This window comes from Ailuropoda melanoleuca, chromosome 8 (genome assembly GCF_002007445.2).
Source record: "Ailuropoda melanoleuca isolate Jingjing chromosome 8, ASM200744v2, whole genome shotgun sequence".
Classification (NCBI taxonomy): domain Eukaryota; kingdom Metazoa; phylum Chordata; class Mammalia; order Carnivora; family Ursidae; genus Ailuropoda; species Ailuropoda melanoleuca.
This window is the reverse complement of record NC_048225.1, coordinates 18,332,872-18,354,934: the sequence shown is the minus strand read 5'-3', so window position 1 is coordinate 18,354,934 and position 22,063 is coordinate 18,332,872. Positions and strand designations below refer to the sequence as shown.

At 44.4% G+C, this 22,063-nt stretch overlaps 1 protein-coding gene across 1 annotated transcript in view; it reads left to right on the top strand.

Annotated features, from left to right (window-relative positions):
- BSX (brain specific homeobox) overlaps window positions 1–22,063 on the top strand; it is a 61,372-nt gene that overhangs the window by 11,772 nt on the left and 27,537 nt on the right. The gene's annotated exons all lie outside the window — the stretch shown is intronic.

The window sequence follows — 22,063 nt, the reverse complement described above, 5'->3', positions numbered from 1 at the left end:
CAGGTGCCCCTGATGACAACAATAGTCTTACAAGGAGGCAGGACAGAGCCTCTTGGAGGCCTGGACCATTTCCATTTTTTTAGACTCTCAAAATATAAAGAAATACCAATTTGAGATTACAAAAACTGTGGTACATTAAAAATTTTACATTGAATGGGTGCTTTAAAATGCAATGCCATGTACTTGTCCCAGAAAAAAATTATTTAAAAAAATTCCTTAGAGCGGGGGTGCCTGGGTGGCTCAGTCAATTAAGCACCTGCCTTCGGCTCAAGTCATGATCTCAGGGTCCTGGGATCGAGCTCCGCGTCAGGCTCCTTGCTCAGGGGGGAGCCTGCTCCTCCCTCTGCCTGCCACTCCCCCTGCTTGTGTGCTCTCTCTCTGACAAACAAATAAATAAAATTTATAAAAAAGAAATTCCTTAGAGAGTACTGCCCGTATGATCCAAAAATGTCATGTAAGTTTCAAACTGCATGGAGAACACCTCTTTCCAATCCTGTATTTCTCTGTGGCTGGAAATATATTCATTTTGAGATAATGTCAAATTCTAAATGTGAGGCCCTTCATTGATGAGGTTCAGGTAAAAGGCGTTTCTCCCTCCCTACCAACTCATCCACTTACAAAAGGATAGCCATATCCTTTTGCAGAGTGTCTCTGTGGCTGGAAATATATTCATTTTGGGATAATGTCAAATTCTAAATGTGAGTGTCTCTGTGGCTGGAAATATATTCATTTTGAGATAATGTCAAATTCTAAATGTGAGGCCCTTCATTGATGAGGTTCAGGTAAAAGGACCGTTTCTCCCTCCCCACCAACTCGTCCACTTACAAAAGGATAGCCATCATCCCCATTTTTACAAACCAGGAGTGTCTCTGCAAATATGATTCCTAGCTGAAGATGTAACAGCAAATTTGGCGGTGGTGGTGGTGGGCAGGTGGGGCTGCTGAGACTTGAACTCAGATGTTTGGCTGTAAGCCTAACACTCCAAGCACCAAGCCGGGCTGACCAGCGCTGTCCGCCTCCTCCCCACCAACTCGTCCACTTACAAAAGGATAGCCATCATCCCCATTTTTACAAACCAGGAGTGTCTCTGCAAATATGATTCCTAGCTGAAGATGTAACAGCAAATTTGGCGGTGGTGGTGGTGGGCAGGTGGGGCTGCTGAGACTTGAACTCAGATGTTTGGCTGTAAGCCTAACACTCCAAGCACCAAGCCGGGCTGACCAGCGCTGTCCGCCTCTCAGTTCAGTGCTGCCACAAACAAGGATGTGAGCGTGGCCGCTGTAGCGGAGGAATGGGGTTTTCCTGAGCACGCTCATTGAGGTGGGCTGCCTTGCAGGTAGTGAGCTCCCAGGCTCTGGGAGCAGTCAAGAAGAAATTTGGCACCATTTGGGTTTGCTGCCTAGGAGGTTCAGGAATGGGGAGTGGGAGTGGGGAGGAGGGAGTGGTGTTTGATTATTTCCAACTTATCTTCAAACTCCCAGTGCAGGGCTGAGCCCAGACCATCCGCACATCTGTGTGCTCTGGGGAGAGGCAGTCTGGGCCTCGCATTCAGTTCCCCACCTTTTCATTAGCTGCAGCCTGCCGCTGGTTGTTGGGTAGCCACGGCTTAATTTGAACGATTGGGCTCTGGGTTCCCGAGGAAAACAGTCCGGGCGCCTCAGCCGTCCATCAGTATTCTCTTCAGTCCCCCGACAGCTGCTCACTGCGGGCTGCCTCAACCCGCACTGACCTCATCTTCTCACACAGAGCAGAGGAGGATTTGGAAAAAATTAGTTATATTAGTGACTCCCCAAAACACTCCGTTTACTTGTGATATGACAAATATTTCAGCCATTAGGATCTCACTGTCTCTTATCATCTTAAATGCACTCACTTACATTCCAAATCACTACTTAATTTAAAAGCCTATTTGTTGAGATTGTGACAGACCCAGGGAAAAGGAGAGACAGACACTCACTCAGCTCTGGCTGGAATAGAATCAGACTTGGAACTTTGATTGAATCTTTCTCCACAAGACTTATGCTCAGTCAGGTACAATCTAAACACGTAGGAAGCAAGAAACTTAAAGGGAAACCCACTCTGTAGAGATTTACAAGCTCTGCTTTGAAGTGGCAGGTGGCATCGTGACCTTGGGCAAATGACTTTGTTGCTGGGTGTCCTCATGTTCTCTGAGCCCTGGATATAGTGACTCATTCACTGAACATTTATTGAACCCCTAATATATGCTAGGCAGCATGACAGGTTCTGAGGGTACAAAAATGAAGGAGCCATGCGTCTGTGTTCAAAGCTATTCTCGGTTTATAATTAACAATAAACATTTTTTGGGCGCCTGGGTGGCTCAGTCGGTTAAGCGTCTGCCTTTGGCTCAGGTCATGATCCCAGGGTCCTGGGATCGAGCCTCATGTTGGGCTCCCTACCCATTGGGAAGCCTGCTTCCCCTCTCCCTCTGCCCGCTGCTCGCCCCACCTTGTGTACTCTCTCTCTCTGTTAAATAGTTTCTGCTTGTTCAAATTTTTGCAGGATATTTATCTATCACCTATCTATCATCTGTCTACAGTATATTCACATACAACAACCTTTAATCTCACAGCAACCCAATGAGGTAGTGGGTTAGTATCATTACACCTCCTGATAAAGATGAGAAAACGGCCAATTAGAGAGGTCACATAATTTACCCAAGGTTGCACAGATATGTGGCTGAAATCAAGCTGCCTGATTAGGCCCTGTGGATTCTCTATGGATCTATTTCCAGGAGTGAAACTGGGAGCTCCCGTGTTTTGCTTTTAATAAAGGATCAGTGGGTGGGTTCACGTCTCTGACATAGGACTGTTTTGGGAGTTCGGTCATGCGTGGGTTTGGGGGAGCACAGGGAGCCTGTGCTTATAAAGGGGAGGATGGTACCCTGTGTGTCACCTAGCGCGCCCAGCCCACTGGGGCATTTTGAATTTCAATGGTAGAGGACTGCGGTGAGAGACCTGCAACCTATTTAATTCTGTTAGAGAATCAGTGAGGTGCTTGACGAAGCCATTAACTGGGGTTCGTGTCTCCATTCTACTTATAAGACTCCAGGAGGGCAAATGCTGATGGAAATTTATTGATTTCTTTTTCTGCCTTTACCGAATGGGTCAAAAACATGGTATAACACTGCTGGTTCCAATTAAAATCACCTGTTAGCTTACAAAGGTTGGCCCTTTCCACCCTCCCCCCCTTACCCCCATTTAAAAAGGGTTTAAAAGATTTTCATTTAATTGATTTGCTGTAAAATGCCCTTTACAATTACCCAGATAAACTAGGCGTCACCTGTGGAGTAAGAGCCAATTTGAGCTGTTTATCAAGACTTTGCCTCTGGCCACTTCTCACCCTGGGGTCTTGAGTCTCTGTATTGATAGCTTGCATCTGTCAACATTGGATATTTTTAGTGGGCTGCAGAAAGCTTTTAGGGCGATGGGGATGGTGGGGCTGCATCTTTGAGCAGGTGAAGAAAGCATGATGGGGTTTTTTGTTGTTGTTTGAAATGAGAATGTTTTATTGTGCTGAAAACAAGTTCAGGAAGGCAGCCTTGGCCCCGTATACCTAAAAATAATCAGAGCTGGCCCCATTTAAAAAATAGGCAGTGGGCTTCAAGGAAATGGGGACGTGGGCCGTGGATGAAACCGAGTAGCGAAATTTGCCCAGTTTCTCTTGGTTTGGGCTTCGTGTCAAGCTGTGTTTAATGTTAGCGGGGAGAAGTTGGGGCATCTCTTGCAAAAGTTGTCTGTGAAGTGACATTTACGTTCTTTGCGCTGCTGGTGGTGGGGGTGGGGAGTTACAGAGGGTGGGAAGCAAAGAGAGAAGGACATAAGGGTATTTAATCTAGGTCTTGTGTATTTCTGAAACCATACAGTTGAATCCACTTAATCATGGAAACAGTGTCAGTCCTGGCTAAAGAACTATGAAAAAAAATGGCACCAGAAAGCAAAACGCAGGCAAATATGGAAGAGGAGAGGTAAATGCTGGAAGGTATAGACCAATGATCGAAGTTGATCACAGCAAAGTTCTAGAATAAATTATGGGCAAAAATGTTTTGTGAGCCTTTGAAAGAAGATGGTCGCTAAGAATGAAGTATAATTTCCATTCTGACTGGTGTCAAACAGGAAATGCTCTAGACCCAGGAAGTCTAGTAGGGGTCGCACAGGAAATAATAAGTTCTTATTCTACGTGAACTCTTTGAGAATTTTGACATAGCTAATTTCATCCTTTTCTCCAAAACCTTTTCTTCCATTGCATTCTCTGCCACCACACTCTCTTGGATTTGTGCTGGCCTACCCACCCATTTCCCAAACTCTTTGGCCTAACAGCATTTCTCTGCCGTTCCTTAACTACGAGTGGTTGCCTATGGTTTTTTCCTAGATTCCACTCCCCACTCTTCTTGGGAGAAATTCCAATATGTCTCCTTTCAAAATTTCATCAAGGTGGGCAACTGGATACCCACAGACAAAATCATGAATTTAGACCCCTACCACACACCCTCTACGAAACTTAACTCAAAATTGATCAGAGCCCTAAATGTAATTCTAAAACTATAAAACTCTTAGAACCAAACATAGGTGTAGAGCTTCGTGACCTTGGATTTGGTCAATCGGTCCCTAGATGTAACACCAAAAACAAAAGCAGCAAGAGAAAAGGTGGACAGGACGTCATCAAAATGAAGGCCTTTGCATGGCAAAATAGGCCATCAAGAAAGTGAAAGATAACCAAAAGAATGAGAGACAAATTTTGCAAACCATGGGTATGGTAAGGGATTTGTATCAAGAATACATAAAGAACTCTTACAATTCAACAATAAAAAGAACGATAACCCAATTTAAATGAGGGGAAATGATCTGAATAGGCATTTCTTCAAAGAAGACATACAAGTGGCCAAGAAGCACATGGAAAGATGCTCAACACTACTAGCCATCAGAAAAATGCAACTCCAGCCCACAAGATACCATTTCGTACTCACTACGATGTTGAAAAATCGGAACTCTCATACACCACTGGGGTTGATGTGAAATGGTGCGGCCACTTTGGAAAAGAGTGTCAGTTCTTCGAAACGTTAAACATCAAGTTACCACATAACTTAGGAATTCCACTCCTACTTAGATGATTAAGAGAAATGAAGGTGTATGTCTACACAAAAACTTGTGCATGAATGCTCCTCGCAGCATTATTCATAATAGCCCCAAAGTGTCGACAACCCAAATGTCCATCAGCTGCTAAGTGGATACATAAAATTTGCTCTATCCATACGATGGAATATTCAGCCATAAACAGGAATGAAACACTGGTGTGTGTTAAGACCCAGATGAACCTTGACCACATTGTGCTAAGGGAAAGAAGTCAGTTACAACAGACTGTATAGTCTCTAATTCTACTTGTATGAAATGTCCCGAATAGCAAATCCATAGAGACAGAAAGACTGGTGGTTGCATAGGGTGGTAAGGAAGGATTTGGGGAGAAATGTGGAGTGACTGCTAATGGGTAGGGGGTTTAGGAAGGATTTGGGGAGAAATGTGGAGTGACTGCTAATGGGTAGGGGGTTTGCTTTGGGGTGACAAAAATGTTCTAAAATTGATTGTGGTGATAATCGCCGCATATCTGTGAATATTCTAACAGTCATTGAATTGTATACTTGAGAAGGGTGAATTGTACGTATGTGAATTATATCTCAGTAAGGATGTTAAAAATTTTTCTCCTCTCATATCTTGGTGAAAGTTCACTTGACTCAGCCTTCCAAATCTCTTCCAGATCTGTCCATTTCTCTCTGTCTGGCCTGCCAACATCTATTTGGGTCACCATGAAGGCCTCCTAACTGACCATCCTGGCTCCACTCTGCTGCCTTGGAGATCTTTCTAAAGGGGCAGATTGGTCGTCTCACCTCTTGCCTCAATCTTGTCATGGCTTCTATCCCCATGAAGGTAAAGACCCAAATCCTTAAGGCAGTTTAAAAGGCCCTGTGTGATGTGGCCCCTGCTTACCTATCTCCTTAATCTCATCTCTCACCACTCACGGTTCACCATTCTACACATCCACATCTTCTTTCAGTTTGGGAATCTCTTCGCCTTATCTCATCTCTGGGCCTTTGCAAAGGCTGATCATTCTGCTTTTTGGGTCTCAGCTTACATGTCACTTGCTCTGGAACATTTTTTCTTAAATACTTCCCTTCTCCACACAATTGGGTTAGATGCTCCCCTACTCACGTGTTCTTATTTATTTTATAACGCTTCCTGTGTGCCAGGCACCCTTCTAAGTGCTTTATAAAATTAACTCATTTAATTTTCACAATCACTGTAGCATGTAGATACCATTACTATCATCTTCATCGTACAGATGAGTATATGGAAGCACAGAGAGGCTTTGTAACTTTCCCAAAGTCACACAGCTAGTGGTAGTGTCTGGAATTGAATTCAGACCATATAGCTCTAGAGTTTGTGCTATTATGTCATGCTGCTTGCAATTGCTTAACACATCACTGCACTTACTATATTAAATTGTCATTGACTGTTTAGTTATATCTCTATGGGACCTTCGGTTCATTGAAAGTAAGGATTATGTTGGGCCTATTTATTGTTGTGTTCCCAGTATGAGGCTTAGCCTACAGTCCTTTAGTGAAAAAAAAAATCAGTGAATGAACAAAGCAATTGATTAAGATACAGATATGTGAGATGTATGTGAAAAGAGGTTATAAGATTTACAAGAAATTACAAAAAGAGTACAAAGAATTCCTATATACTCTACCTAACTTCCCATAATGTTAACATGTTGTATAACCACAATACAATGATAAAACCAGGAAATTGCCATTGCTACCCTACCGTGTCCCACCAATATCCTGTTCATGGTCCAGGGTCCGATCCGGGATTACACATTGCATTTATCTGTCATGTCCCCTTAGTCTTTAAAACTGAGACAGTGTTTTCATTTTTCTTCATCTTTCATGACCTTTACACTTTTGAAGAGCACTGATCAGCTGGATTACAGCTATCCCTCGATTTGGGGTTTGCCTGAGTTTCCTCATCATTAAATTCTGTTATGCATTTTGTTAAGGATACCACAGAAGTGATGCTGTGTCCTTCTTAGCACATCATATCGTGAGGCACATAGTACTATAGGTTTCCTTACTGGTGATATTAACTTTGGTCACTTGGTTAAAGAGATATCTGCCAGGTTTTTCCCCTGTGAAGTTATTACATTTCTCCCTGGTAATTAATAATCATCTCATGGAGAGATACCTGGAGACCATGTACATATCCTGTTTCCAGTCATATTTTCATCCACAAATTTCGGCATCCATCGATGATACTTTCTTGAAACAACTACTACGGTAGTGTTTGCAATTGATGATTTTCTATTTTCATCGTCATTTCTATGTTTTTGAGTTGTAGTGCTATAATAAGAAAGACATTTCCCTTTCTCTCCATTTACTATCTACCTATTTATTCAATCAACCATCTATTTACAGCAACATGAACTCTTGAATATTTGTTTTATTCTGTGGATCATAATTTGTTATTATCATTTCTTATTTTCTTGCTCAAATTGTCCCAGATTTGGGAGCTCCATCAAGTGAGCTTGCATCATCTCACTATGTTCTCATCATGTTTTTGAGCACTTCCTTACCTGCTGGTTCGTTCCAAGTTCGCACTGTACTTTCTCTGCCCCTGCCGTGTTATCAGTCATCTCTTTAAGTATGCCTGGTTCCTTTTTGTTGGAGAATAATGGCCTTTTAAAAATGATTTATTTATTTACTTGAGAGAGAGAGAGAGAGAGAATGGGGGGAGGGACAGAGGGAGAGGGAGGAGGAATCCTAAGCAGACTTGTGCTGAGCGCGGAGCTGGACGTGGGGCTTGACCTGAGCCGAAACCAAGAGTTGGACACTTAACCAACAGCACCACCTAGGTGCCCTGGAGAATAATGTTTAGAAACAAAGGTCTGGGCACTAGATGTTCATTGCTAATGGCGTGTCATTGTTTCTTCACTCAGTAGGCACAACTAGGAAATATACGTTAGTGTGAAATACATACACATTTCTACTTATTTCCATATCTGGTTGTCTATCTATCTATTAAAAACCATGACTTTATACTGATCCCTCCGATTCCATTCCAACACTGAGGATTCATTCTATCCTTTCTGTTTCTTATTTGTAATTTCTTTCTCCAACCATAGAAACTCTGGTGGTTATTATTAACAATATATTTACTTCTTTGCTCAACCCTAGATTATACTTAAAGCAGTTTCAGAATTGCTAACCTATAACCTATTTGAAAAACAGATTTATTAATTGGAGTACAATACCGTGTACTCTTTAGTCTTAGTGTATACAGTTCACATTACTGTTCAAAGGTGCTTAGGTGAATTCTATTTTACCTCGCACCCTTTATTGTATTGTGATTAATTGTAATAAAGTCAATACATGTTTTTAAAAGTGAATAATACTTGTAAACGTATTTTGAAGACCACATGTGTAGGGAATTGTTTCTTTCTTCCTTGCATAACCCAGAAGGCCTGGAGAGATATTCTCAAGCTGTGTCTTCCAGAGCCTGTAGGGAGATTTGAACCCTCTCTCTTCCCACCCTACTCCTTTCGCCAGTACTTGTCTCCATGCCTATATCACCTGTTTCTTCAGGGCTCTGGGAAGAAGTTCTTACAAGTGCTTTCAAAGTCCTGCATTTCAATCTGCCCACCTCCACTGAACTCTCTAAGGCTTTGGCCCCCAAGTAAAACCTTTTGATACCTGCAATACCACGTTCGTCGGTGGGGAGTTTTCTATACCAAGTATCAGTCCAGGGGCGCCTGGGTGGCTCAGTCATTAAGTGTCTGCCTTCGGCCCAGGGCGTGATCCCAGAGTCCTGAGATCGAGTCCCACATCAGGCTCCTCCACTGGGAGCCTGCTTCTTCCTCTCCCACTCCCCCCGCTTGTGTTCCTTCTCTTTCTGGCTGTCTCTCTGTCAAATAAATAAATAAAATCTTTAAAAAAAATTATCAGTCCAACCTGAATCAAACACCTTAATTGAACCCCTTTTCCTTTTTCTTTGGCTGAAAGTGGCCACCAGGTGGCGCTTCAGAGTCCACTGCCATCCCAGTTTTAAGTAAAAGTCCGCTGCTCCTGTGGTTAGGTTTGCTTCAGGAAGTCGTTGTTTTCCTGAGTAGGGAAGATACATCCTAGATGCAATTTTTTTTTTTTTTAGGTAGGCTCCATGCCCAACATGGAGGCCAGCCTGGGACTTGAACTCATGACCCTGAAATCAAGACTTGAACAGAGATCAAGAGTTGGATGCTTAACCAACTGAGCCACCCAGGCACCCCTCTGGTTGCATTTTTAATTTAGTTAAGAAATTTCTTGCCATTTAATTCTTCAGCTCAGCTTTCACCAAAATGACAAAGGAAGCACAATTTAATCTATGTCTTCATCTTTGCCCAGAAAACTTGGGTTCTTTGCCTTTTCCTTTCCTTAAAACCTGCTCTAAGGAAAACCAAGCATAGATTTGTTGATGGCCATAATGTGGTCCCCTGACAGAGGATGCTTCACAGTAAGTGTGACTGAGCTCCTTCATCTGTCAGCCTCTCTGCAAAGGAAGCTCAGGCTGGGCATCAAGGAGCTGGAAGTCGTGTAGAAACGCCACCACTATCAGTGTCTCCCCTGAGAGGATCACTTAGCCTTTCCTGGACTTTGGTGTCCTCACATGTAAATGAAGAGGTTATTGAACTCCATGGTCTCAACCACAAATCCCTCAGAAGCTCTGGGGATAATGTGAATCTATGAAGAGGCTGAAGAGTGGTTTATGACAACAGGAAATTGGGTTGACTAAAGTAGAATTGCGCAGTGCACACTCTGCTGAAAGGCACTCAAATTTAAACTTTTAAAAAACATTGAGTAGACCAAACAAGATATATCTGGGCATTGAATGTGTCCAGAACCTCTGCTGGTTTGCGGCTCATGGACCAGAGAATCTTTATCAGTGTGGTTTCTCCTAGGCCTGAGGTTCTGTAAACACTCAGTAGTTTGCTTATGCTCTTCTATCTGCTTGGAATTATAAGCCATCACTATCATCCCCCATCATCTCTGCATGTCTAAAGCCTAATTCCTTCTTTAAAAACCCACTCAAGGGGCGCCTGGGTGGCACAGCGGTTAAGCGTCTGCCTTTGGCTCAGGGCATGATCCTGGTGTTGTGGGATCGAGCCCCACATCAGGCTCCTCTGCTATGAGCCTGCTTCTTCCTCTCCCACTCACCCTGCTTGTGTTCCCTCTCTCACTGGCTGTCTCTATCTCTGTCAAATAAATAAATAAAATCTTTAAAGAAAATAAAAATAAAAATAAAACCCCACTCAAATGCCACCTATTACAGGAAGTTTCCCTAGATTTTTCTCTCTAAATTGGAAAACATTTTCTCTCCCCCTTGAGTTCTTCTAGCATTCTTAACCTTCTTCATGGCTCTCATTGCTTTTTTTAAAAAACGGTGTTACAATTATTTACATGCTGGTCATCAATCTATTTATCTCTCTCTCTCTCTATATATATATATAGAGAGAGAGAGAGAGAAAGAGAGAGAGAGAGAGGGAGAGAAAGCTCCTTGTGGGCAGAATCCATATCTTATTGAGTTTTGTATCTCCACCACCTAGAAAATCAGCTAGCAAATATTTACTGAGGGCCGACTCTGTGCTAGACATGGTTTTAGGTGCTATTCTTAGCATATAATAGTAGGGACTCAATAGATGCTTGCTAAATGAATGGTATTAAATGGCCAACCAGAATAATGAAAAAGAAAAAGGCAGATAACACCAAGTGTTAGGGAAGATATAGAGCCATCCTCAAACTCTGCTGGACCCAATAGCCTTGCTGTCTACTGTTTTCCCATCATTACCTTATGTTGCATGGCAAGAGGGATTTTGCAGACATAATTAAGGTTACTGACCAGTTGACCTTAAGATAGGGAGGTTGTCTGAGTTGGTCCAATTTAATCATGTAAGATTTATTTATTTATTTATGTTTTTTAGAGAGAGGGCACAAGTGGGGGAGAGGGACAAAGGGAGAAGGGGAGACAGAGAATCTCAAGCAGGTTCCATGTCCAGCGCAGAGCCTGACATGGGCTCAATCTCACGACCCTGAGATCATGACCTGAGCTGAAGTCAAGAGCTGGACACTTAACCGACCGAGCCATTCAGGGGCTCCAATCACATGAGTCCAGAGATTTTTTTTTTTTTTCAGCTGGGGGCAGAAGAAGGCATCAGACAGATTCAAAGCATGAGAAGGACTGATTTGTTATTATAACTTAGCTGGGCTTACAAGTGTCCTCTAGAAGCTGGGAGCCATCCTCTGCTGGCAGCCAGCAAGCAGACAGGGAGCTCAGCCCTAGAGGACTGAAAGAAGCAACTCTGCCAACAAACTGAATGAGTTTGGAAGCAGATTCCTTCCCAGAGCGTCCAGAGAAGAACCCAGACCCGCTGGCACCATGATTTTGGCCTTGGAAGACCTTAAGCAGAGAACCCAGTTGAACCTGCCTGAACTTTTGGTTACAGAATTAGGAGATAATAAATGGGTGCTGTTTTAAGCTACTAAGTTTGTGGTCTTTTGTTGTGCAGCAATAAAGAACTACTATAGACGCTCAGCCAGCACTGTGGGGAGGAAGGAAGGCCTCCAGGCAGAAGCCAGCGCCAGTTGCCAACCATGTGGGCGAACCACGTCAGGAGCGCATCTGCCAGCCCCAGCTGAGCTTTCAGATAAGGTCGCCCCGGTCAATGTCCTGACTGCAGCCTCACAAGGGATCCTGAGCCCAAACCGCCCAACCAAGCTGTTCCTGCTCCTGTCTTGCAGAAACCACTAGAGAAAAGAAACGATTTTCAGTGTAGGTGTCAAGGTAGTTGGTTATGCCACAACATATCCCTGATAGATCACTGTATTATCACTCAGTAGATGTCCAGGGTCTGAAAGGCTACCCTAGGGCATTAGAACCAAGCAGGGACATTCCAGGGCCCGCTAAGCTCTAGCATCCCAGACTGCAGACCCTGCAGGCAGCCCCACACTCCCCACAGCAAATCCTCTGGGTCTCTCTTTTTTTTTTTAAGATTTTATTTATTTTTTTTTTTAAAGATTTTTTTTTTTTAATTTGACAGAGATAGAGACAGCCAGCGAGAGAGGGAACACAAGCAGGGGGAGTGGGAGAGGGAGAAGCAGGCTCATAGAGGAGGATCCTGATGTGGGGGTCGATCCCATAACGCCGGGATCACGCCCTGAGCCGAAGGCAGACGCTTAATGACTGTGCCACCCAGGCACCCCAGATCCTCTGGGTCTCTTGTCCAAGTCCTCTGTCCTCCTCCAGCCCCGCCTTGGATTCTCAGGGTCTGCAGTTGCCCCTGAACGCTTAAGAGCAAACTAAGCTTCTTAGGAGAAAGATGAGAGAAAAATGGGTTAGTTATCTATCTATCTATCTATCTATCTATCATCTATCTATCTATCTATCTATCATCTATTTATTTTAAAGATTTTATTTATTTATTTGAGAGAGAGAGACAGCTGGCAAGAGAGGGAACACAAGCAGGGGGAGTGGGAGAGGCAGAAGCAGGCTCCCAGCGGAGCAGGGAGCCTGATGCGGGGCTCAATCCCAGGACTCTGGGATCATGCCCTGAGCCAAAGGCAGACACTTAACGACTGAGCCACCCAGGCGCCCCAAAAAATGGTTTTTTTTTTAATGGGAAGAAACATATACACTTCACAAGAGTATTGTTAATTAAATGATAATGATATGAAAACAAGATACTATACAGTCATTAAAAAAAATATATATATATATATATATAAAGCTTTTTCTATAGAGATGTGGAACGTTGCCTAGAATAACAATAACAGACAACATCTATTTTTAGATGGAAAGAGCAAGGTTCAGAACAATGAGTACTTTAACTATTATTCAGTTACAAAAAAGATATTTATAAATAAATACTATATAGGCATAGCTTATCTCTCATAGAAGATCCCCTTTTGGGTAGAGAACTGGCTGATTGGGGGCAGGGGTGGAAGGGATATCTCATCTTTTCACTGACATCTTTTGTACCTTTTGAATCCATGTACGTGTATTATCTATTAAAAATAAATTCCTTTCTTGGAAAGAGATAGTAGGCACTCACCAACAATTTCCTGCTTCCCTGCTCCCTTCCCTTAACATGCTCACACACAACTGGAACCCTCTGCCCCCACACACCTTTCCTCCACATGCACAATTTGACCAGTAAACACACAGCCAAATGCTCTCCCTTCCCCCACGCCCCCGGCGCCCAAGCATGCACCCAGCAAGCGTGCCGTCCTGTGTATGGTATGTGTGCATGTGTGTATGTGTATGTATGTATCTGTGTGTATATGTATGTGTTTATATGTTGTATACACGCACATGCGTTTGTGCTCTGATCCAGCCCTTTATCCGCTACCCTCACCAGCGCCTGCTTCCTGTGTGTGTACACCTGGATAGATGCTCCAATTATGAGGCGAAATAGGTTAAAAGTATCCTATTCAAAAGCATTAAAGGGGCCTAATTGTAGGTGACTGTAAAACTCTAATTAGGGGAGGCCTCATTAGCTGCGACGCGAGGAGGAGGACGCGGACCCGGACCAAATGACAAAGGCAGCCTCCTCAGACAGTTAGGAGCGAGGGGCTTAATTGCCCTTTGACAAAACTGGAATGGGGGAGACAGGAAGGAGGAGAGGCCACTCATCAAAGGAGGGGAGTCCCGCAGGCCAGGCGTCTCCCTTGTGCTCCCCCAGCATCTGCCTGGAGGCCACTTGGATGAAAGCAGTCACTTACCTTCCACGGAGCCTGGCAGACGGGTAGCAGGAACTTGGGACTCACCTCCTGCTGTCTCCTTGCTCCACTCTCTGAGCTGCCTGGGCTCCAGCTGGGCTCCGCAGGAATCCTATGTCCTTGGTCCCCTCCCACATATCAAAATCCATTCTCTGGGGGCTGCGAGCATGGCTGTGGGCAGGGCCCACGTTCTCATCCTGGCTCGGCCACTCCCTAGCCGTGTGACCTTTGTGAGTCACTTAACGCTGAACAAACCCCTCTCCTCAATTACAAAAGGGACCAATAACACCTGTCTTCCAGAGTTGTGAACGAGCACAGAATGGTAATTGAGAAAGTGCGTTGCAAACTGCACCTCGCTCAGTAATTATTACCTGTTATGGACCAGGTCACATGGTCCTGGAGGACAGGAGTGATGTCTTGGTCACCTGTGCTCTCAGTGTCCTGCTACATGGATCAAATAAGAGTGGCGATGAAGCGTCATCCTCACGGTGGGTGAAGTGGAAGGCCAGAACGAGTACATTCTCTCGGCCTTGGTGTGAACAAATGGACCAAACCTTCGACAACGGGGTGAACTGTGGTGTCTCTAACATGAATCCTCATATTTATTGAGCATTTCCGGTGGGGCGGCACCATCCTAGACAGTTCACGTGTATTCACTTACTGGATCCTCACGATGTCCTTGAGGGGGAGTACATAATCAGCATCGCCCCCATTTTGAAGAGGAGGAAATCAAGTCTCAGCTTTAGAGACTTCCCCAAAGCTACATTGCTAATAAGTGAGGAAGCAGGTTTTGAACCAAAGTAGTCCGGCTCTCAGCCCGCGATCTTAACCGTGTAGAGTTTAGGCACCAGCAAGCTGGCGGTGAGTGACGTTTGGGGCTTGTGGCCTGTTTGATGCTCTTGAATTACAACTAATATTTTTCAAGTGCTTATAATATAGCAGGCACAATGCCTGGTAAGAATTTTACATGTTATCTCCTTTAATCCTTCAAACAACCCTATAAAATAGGGTCTCCTGCTTCTTTTTCCCATTTTACAGGTGAAGAAACGGGGCCCAGAGAAGTAAAATACATTGCCCAAGATCACAGCAAGAGATGACTGTAGGGTTTTGTTTTTTTTAAAGATTTTATTTATATATTTGAGAGAGAATGAGAGAGAGAGCACAAGCAGGAGGAGGGGCAGAGGGAGAGAGAGAGAAGCAGACTCCCTGCTGAGCAGGGAGCCTGATGTAGGGCATGATCCCAGGACCCTGGCATCATGATCTGAACCAAAGGCAGATGCTTAACAGACTGAGCCACCCAGGTGCACCCCCCCTTTTTTATTTTTTTTATTTTTATTTTTATTTTTTTTTTTTAAAGATTTTATTTATTTATTCAACAGAGATAGAGACAGCCAGCGAGAGAGGGAACACAAGCAGGGGGAGTGGGAGAGGAAGAAGCAGGCTCATAGCAGAGGAGCCTGATGTGGGGCTCGATCCCATAACGCCGGGATCACGCCCTGAGCCGAAGGCAGACGCAGATGCTTAACAGACTGAGCCACCCAGGTGCACCCCCCCTTTTTAAAAAGATTTTATTTATTTGAGGGAGAAAGAGAGTGAGATGACTATAGGGTTAACATTGGAACGTCATTAGTCTGACTCAAGAGTCCACATCCTGAACAACATAATATTTTGCAGTTACTTTGCATAGAGAGCTGCCCCCTTTGTTGAAGCTGTAGGACTGGTCTGTGTGGTCCAGCTAGTCTGGTTCTGCCAGAAGAGAGAGAGGTCTGGGCTGGGGGACAGTGCAAGGTGGAACCACCATGGAGTCAGAGAAGACACTGGGCCATTCAATGATAATGTGACAATGACAGTCATATCTTCCAGAAGCAAGATATTTTGCTACTTGCTTTCTAGCTGTTCTAGGTCTTCAAAGAGCTTGTGGCCTCCAGGTGGCACAAAACTAACCCTCCAATGATTATGCTATGACAATTATATTATTTTATTTTATTTTATTTTATTTTATTTTATTTTATTTTAATTTTATTTTTATTTTTAGTAGGCTCCTTGCCCAGCACGGAGCCCAGTGCAGGGCTTGAACTCACAACCCTGAGATCAAGACCTGAGCTGAGATTAAGAGTTGGGTGCTTGACCAGCTGAGCCACCCAGGTACCCCTGAAGCTTACATGTTGAAGAGAGGTGCAAGGAGCTTTGGAAGTTCATCACAGGGAGACACGCATATGATGGATGGAATCTGAAAAAGCATCATGGGTAAGGAGCCAAGGATCTCAAAGGGAGGAGAGGGTGTCAGCAGATGAAGATAAATGAGAAGGGCTTTCGGGGACTATGGTTGTGAGGCCTACACTTTTGGCAATGGCCCCACATTTGAAAGATCTGGCCCATGAAAGTGGATTCATTAAGTGATACATTTTCCTATTTATAATTAAAGTAGCAAAACTGTCGATTAAAGTTCCTGATCATCACACATTAACCAACGTTTACTCACCAAACAGTATTTAGCACCTTGTTTGTGTGAAGTGCTGTGCTTGGTACTTGGAATACACTCATGGTACATTAATAGAGAAGATACAGCCCTTTCTTTAGGGAACTCTCTGAATTTGATGGTTGAAACCAATGAAACTTGACATTTCCATCCCATGTTATGTTGGGTCGAAAAATGTACATCTGTTATTAGGCCTTTTGAAATATTTGAAAGGAAAAAACATTACCGACTATGTGCTCAGCATGCCGTGGTCACCTTACTGCACTTGGTTTTATTGGTTCGGGTCTCCCCTCCACCTTCCCTAGAAGGCAAGCTCCAGGTTTTGTTCATTGCTGTGTCTCCAGTGCCTACAATGATGCCTGCCACATATGGGACTAGTTGACCAGACCAAGTGAATTAACTCTATTCTCTCAACAACCTTCAAGGTGGTTGGCATTCTTTGTCTCTTCCTGATGAGAAATCTAAGACTCAGAGACACTAAATAAGTTCCTCAAGTTCCTGCAACCGTCAATGACAGGGCAGGGATTTACATCAGATCTGTTTGACTTTGAAGGTGCTCCTTCTTTTCCATCCTTCCTCCAGAGATGCAGAGATGCCTAAAGCCAGGCACAGTAGGTTGGACAGCTCTGGAATAAGATATGAATATGCAGAATTCTGTTTGAGCAGGGGGAGTGGTCCGCCCAAGGGTCAGGGGGAAACAAGGAAGTGGGCTGTATGGCTGCATTCCCATGGCCAGTGTGGAGGGCCCAGAGGGCTGGGCTGAGGATTTGACTCTGATCTGGAAGGCACTGGGAAATGCAGAGTTTCCACTTGATTGGAATTGTATTTTGGAAAGATGAACTGGATGTAAGGGTGGTTTGGCTTTTAGAAAGATGGGAGATGACAACTGTCATTAATTTGTCAACAGGGGGAGAGGTAACCAGTAATGGAATGGAGGCAGTGACAAGAATGGACAGGAGGAATGATGTCAGAGTAGACTCGACTGTCCCAAGTGAGGGAGCCAAGATAGAGCTCAGAGATCAATTTGCAGCCCCCAGTGGGTGAGGAAGCTAGTGTGGATGGCTTTCTCCCTCTTCCTAGAGTTCTCTCCAGGTGGGTAGTGGCCTCCATTGTAGGACCACAGCTCTACCCCAGTCATCTTGGCAAGCGTGTGGCTAGTCAATTCCTTAGCACATGTTTGTGGAGCACTTAGTACTTACTAAAGGCTCATGGCATCAGTGGCAATGCTTTCTTTGTACTTTGGGATTAATAGGTAAATAGACTACCTTAAGGCTGTACTGTGTTAGGGTTTAGATATACAAGGAGAACAGATATGTAGGAGTCTATCAGGCTTCCTGGTTCCATCTGTATGTAACCCCTGCCTGAGGATTCAATGAGTTAATATAGGTTAAGCAAATAGAACAGTGCCTGACATGTATGTAGTAAGTGACTGGTGTTTGCTAATGTTCTGTATAAGACAAAGTATAAGACAAAGGCACTCCGCTCAAGGTCACAATCATGTAGTTGGGTTTAGCCAGTCCATCAAGACACTGCAAAAGAAGACGTATATGCAAGGCACAGAAAGAGTTCTAAAAGGGCATGATTCGTATGGGTACTTGTCTGTTGTTCAACCCTGTCCCTCCCACTGACAGCCAAGCTCATCTTAGTCTCTGAGGCTAGTGTTTCATCTGTATACTTCTCTCCAAACTCCCTGAGGACAAAATGACTTATAAACTCTACCCAAGCCTCTGGGACCCTAGGACTTCCCAAGAGTGTGCAAGACTCAGAGCCTCCATTTTGGAGGCAACGTTTATCCCTTGCCAGCTCAGCGGACCTGCCAGTCATTAAATCTTTGCCTGGGACAAATGAGATTATGTTCCCTTTGGAGAGAGAAAAAAAGACAATCTTCACCTCTCCCTGGACACAGACATTCATTTGCCTGATCACCTGCAAAGCAGATGAGCCTCTGAGACGCCCTCTTTCTTGTTCACTTAGGGGTGAAAAATTACCAGCAAGAAACCAATTAGCATCCTCTATGAATGCGTCCCAAGCCTTCTGGAGTCAATTCTTTTACTCTGTCCTCTGCACATAAGCAGCATCTGCTTTGGGGTCTTGTCCTAATTGAGTTGAACCTGTGCTGTTATCATTTGTTAATTGTAGCTCCAAGAGGAGAGAGAGAAGGAAGGAGGAGGGGACGGAGCTCTGTCCTTCCTTTGTCCCCCGCCTGGAAGGCTGCAATCAAGAGAGAGGGTGATAGGGCCAAGAGGTCAGAGGTCAGCCGCAGAGGCACTATCTAGACACCTGGGTGGCTGGTTCACATTCAGTGAAGAATAATAAAAAAGAATCTTTCTTGAGCACTTATTATGCGCCAGGCACGACTGTAGAGGCTTTATATAGATCAACAGATTTAATCGTCACAACTCTCTAAGTTAGGTGTTCTCATTAGTTCCCACTTGACATTGAGGCAAATGGAGGCACTAGGAGGTTAAGTACCTGCCCTCGAAATGCAACTAGATCGGAGAGAAATCAAGATTGAGGCCTTGACACTCCTGCTGCAGCGACTGGGCTCACGGCCAATCTGCGGCTGCACTTCTCACCTCGGCTGGCCCGCGGGGAGAGCCCTGTCATCTGGTCTGGTCCTGGTGGAGCAGAGCCTCCAGCCAAGCTGCTGCCCCCGAGCAATCACCAAGCCTAATCTTGGTGATCCCTTAGTTATCTGCTGGGAGAGTCCCGATGTGCTTCAGGCAGGGGGTGGTCCCTGAGCGCAGAGCACTGACCTGGCTGCCCAGGGGAGACAGGGAGGTGAGAGGAGCATCTCTGGGAAGCCCTGGGCTCATGGGGCAGCAGGGTGCACAGACTGAGAGAAGCAAAGGCAAGTCACTGTCCGCCGTGAGGGCCAAACGGTTCTAACCCAAAGTCCACACTCTGGAGTAAAGCACGCCGGCCCCTTACTCTGTGACTTCTGGCAACCTCCCCGTCCCTGGGTGCTGCCGGAGACTGAGAAGAAGAAATTGTTTCCCTGTGACCCAGCTTCTTCTCACGTCAACCCTACCAGCAGAGCCCAACACCCCCCACCCTGGAGTAAACCTGCTTTGGTACAAGTCCGAATGTCAGATGCCAAGCCTTCTGTTTCTGAGAGCACAGGGCTGCACGTTCAAATGTGCACATGGACCGGGCAGGTCACACAAACAACTAACAGAGGTATAATCCAGTCGTGAGAAGCAGCCTGTCTTAGCCTGAGGAGCACACATTTTGCCTAAAGACTTTCAAGGTAAAACAGTAAAAGAAGAAAGGAAAAAAAAAAAGAAAGAAAGAAAGAAAGAAAGCAAGAAAGCAAGCATTATGCAGAGGAGGCAAACCCCTCTGGGTCCATCACTGCAGGCTCTTAGTTCCCATGGGGAAGGAGAGATGGGAGCGGACCCCGAATTTCTCTTTTTCTGTGAATTCCTTTATAATAAAGAAGCAGCAGAATGGCGCATGCGCACTGTAAAGGCACGTATGGATGCTGAAGCCAATGGCGTGGTCTTGACCCCGGCTCTACTATTTATTGTCTCCGTGACTCTGCACAAGTTTTATGCCTTCTTCTGCCTCTGTTTCTTCATCTGTAAGATGGGGAGAATGGTAAGTTCCGCTTCATGAGAGCTACTGTATGAACTAAATGGGTTATATGTAAAGTGCTTAGAACGGTGTCTGGCATATATTTTTAGCGCCATGTAAGTGTTAGCAATTCTTTCTACAGTACACGTTTCACACGTTCTGGATACTGTGGACATTTAGTGATAATCTAAATTCTTTATGCAGTCTGACAGAAAGAAGGTAATCAAGAGTTAGATTTGTGGCAATATCCCTAGGTTCCTGGTGTCCTAGAGTCCACTGTTATATCCCTACTTATAATCAATAGTAACAAATCATTAGTAGTGCTGTATTATTTGTTATATAATACCATATATTAATAATAACAAAGTAAATTAAAAGTAAGCATGGTAATAGATTACACATGGTGCTTTCTGTGAGTTGGGCAGCATACTAAATCTTTGCTATTTTGTTACCTTTATCTTCACACTAATCCTGTGTGACAAGAGCTATTAATACCTCCATTTCACAGCTGAAGTTACTGAGGTTTTGAGAAGTTCAATAATTAGCTCAGTTTTTAAAAAGCACCCCAAAGTGTGCTGCCTAAGATTTAATATAATTCTCTGCCAATGGCTGTGAATCTTAGGGACAAGAAGCGCTGGGGATGAGGACCATGCTCTAAAAGGAAACTTGTCTGGTGCTTGTTTCCAGGTAATGACCTGTTTGCCTAGGGAGACACCTGTTTGGAGCAAAAGGTAGCAGAGAAACTTAAGGCTGAGAATGTGCATTTTATTTTACTCTATTTTATTTTTAAGAAAAGGTTTATTAATTTGAGAGAGAGATTGAGAGAGAGAAGGAGCGGAGGGAAAGGGAGAGAAAGAATCCCAAGCAGACTCCCCACTGAGCCCGGAGACTGATGTGGGGCTTGATCTCACGATGCTGAGATCATGACCTGAGCCGAAACCAAGAGTTGGACACTTCACTGACCGTGCCACCCAGGTGCCCCCAGAATGTACATTTTAAACTTCTGCATAGCATTTGGCCATTTATTACAAAGTTTCTGGTTGCTCCAGATCCTTTTAAAACAAAGCATTATGTAATTAAACAGTGATGTCACGTTCTATTTCTTGAACAATCCTCCACAACAAAACTATGAGTTAGGTATTATGATCCCCATTTTACAGATGGGAAAACTGAGATTGGGAAGGGGATTAGTTGACTTGCCCACGTTAAGTGCAGGGCCAGGACTCAAACCTACAAACATCTCACTAATATCCTTCCAGCAGCCTTTCCCCATACCGTGCTGCCTAAATGAGTTCGCGTCTCTGCTGGCAGTCAATCAAGCCACCATACCCACCACACAGGGGAATCAGACTGTCTCGTCTACATACCCCTTATGTTTCAAGTGAAGAGGCAGAACACAGCCTGTCTCAGAGGCAGTGAGTTAATGATTGAAGAAATGTCCCAAAGCAGTTCAGCTGGAAATAAAGGGAGAGCAGTTCTCAAATGTTAAGGGGGACATCAGAGTCTGTGCATATCAAAGAGATTTGTGCACAAAATACATGGAAGATGCTGACCCAATATAGGAAGCCAAAGAGTAGAGAGAGGCAACTGCCCTGCTCAGCCCCACCGCCCCATCCAGCACTGGCTGAACTCTCAAGCACAGAATCCTGTTTTCCCACAAAACTCGCTTCTTTTTCCTCTTCTCCAGTTACATGTGCATTTCATTGTGATTTTAATTAAGGGTCAGGTAATTCACACCCTGCAGCTCTGCTCTCCAGCAGGCCCACCACTTTCATCTGTTGAGCTGCCTACTTCCCTAAATACTTCTGACCAACAGGCCGGATGGGGATGTTGGGGCTGGTGTACCTATCACCTTCCTTCTCTTCCTACTGCAGCACCCCCCCCCACCTCAATTCCAAAGGCCCAGCAGTCTGCATGGGAGTAGAGCAGCTCCATTTTTCTCCAATATTAATAATTATGACATTAGAAGGGTGATCTGCTGCAATTCAGGCTTTCTATTTGCAGGCTGGTGGCTGCATATCAATGGCATGATTAGGCAAATGAAATCAGATTGGCACTGTTATGAAATATTTACATGGCCAGAATGCATATGCTTCAATCTCATTGTTCCCATTATTAAGCCATTTTATAATCTCATAACATTTAGACTCACACTTTGCATTTCTAATTAACTTGAGAAGTGACTTCGCTGGGAA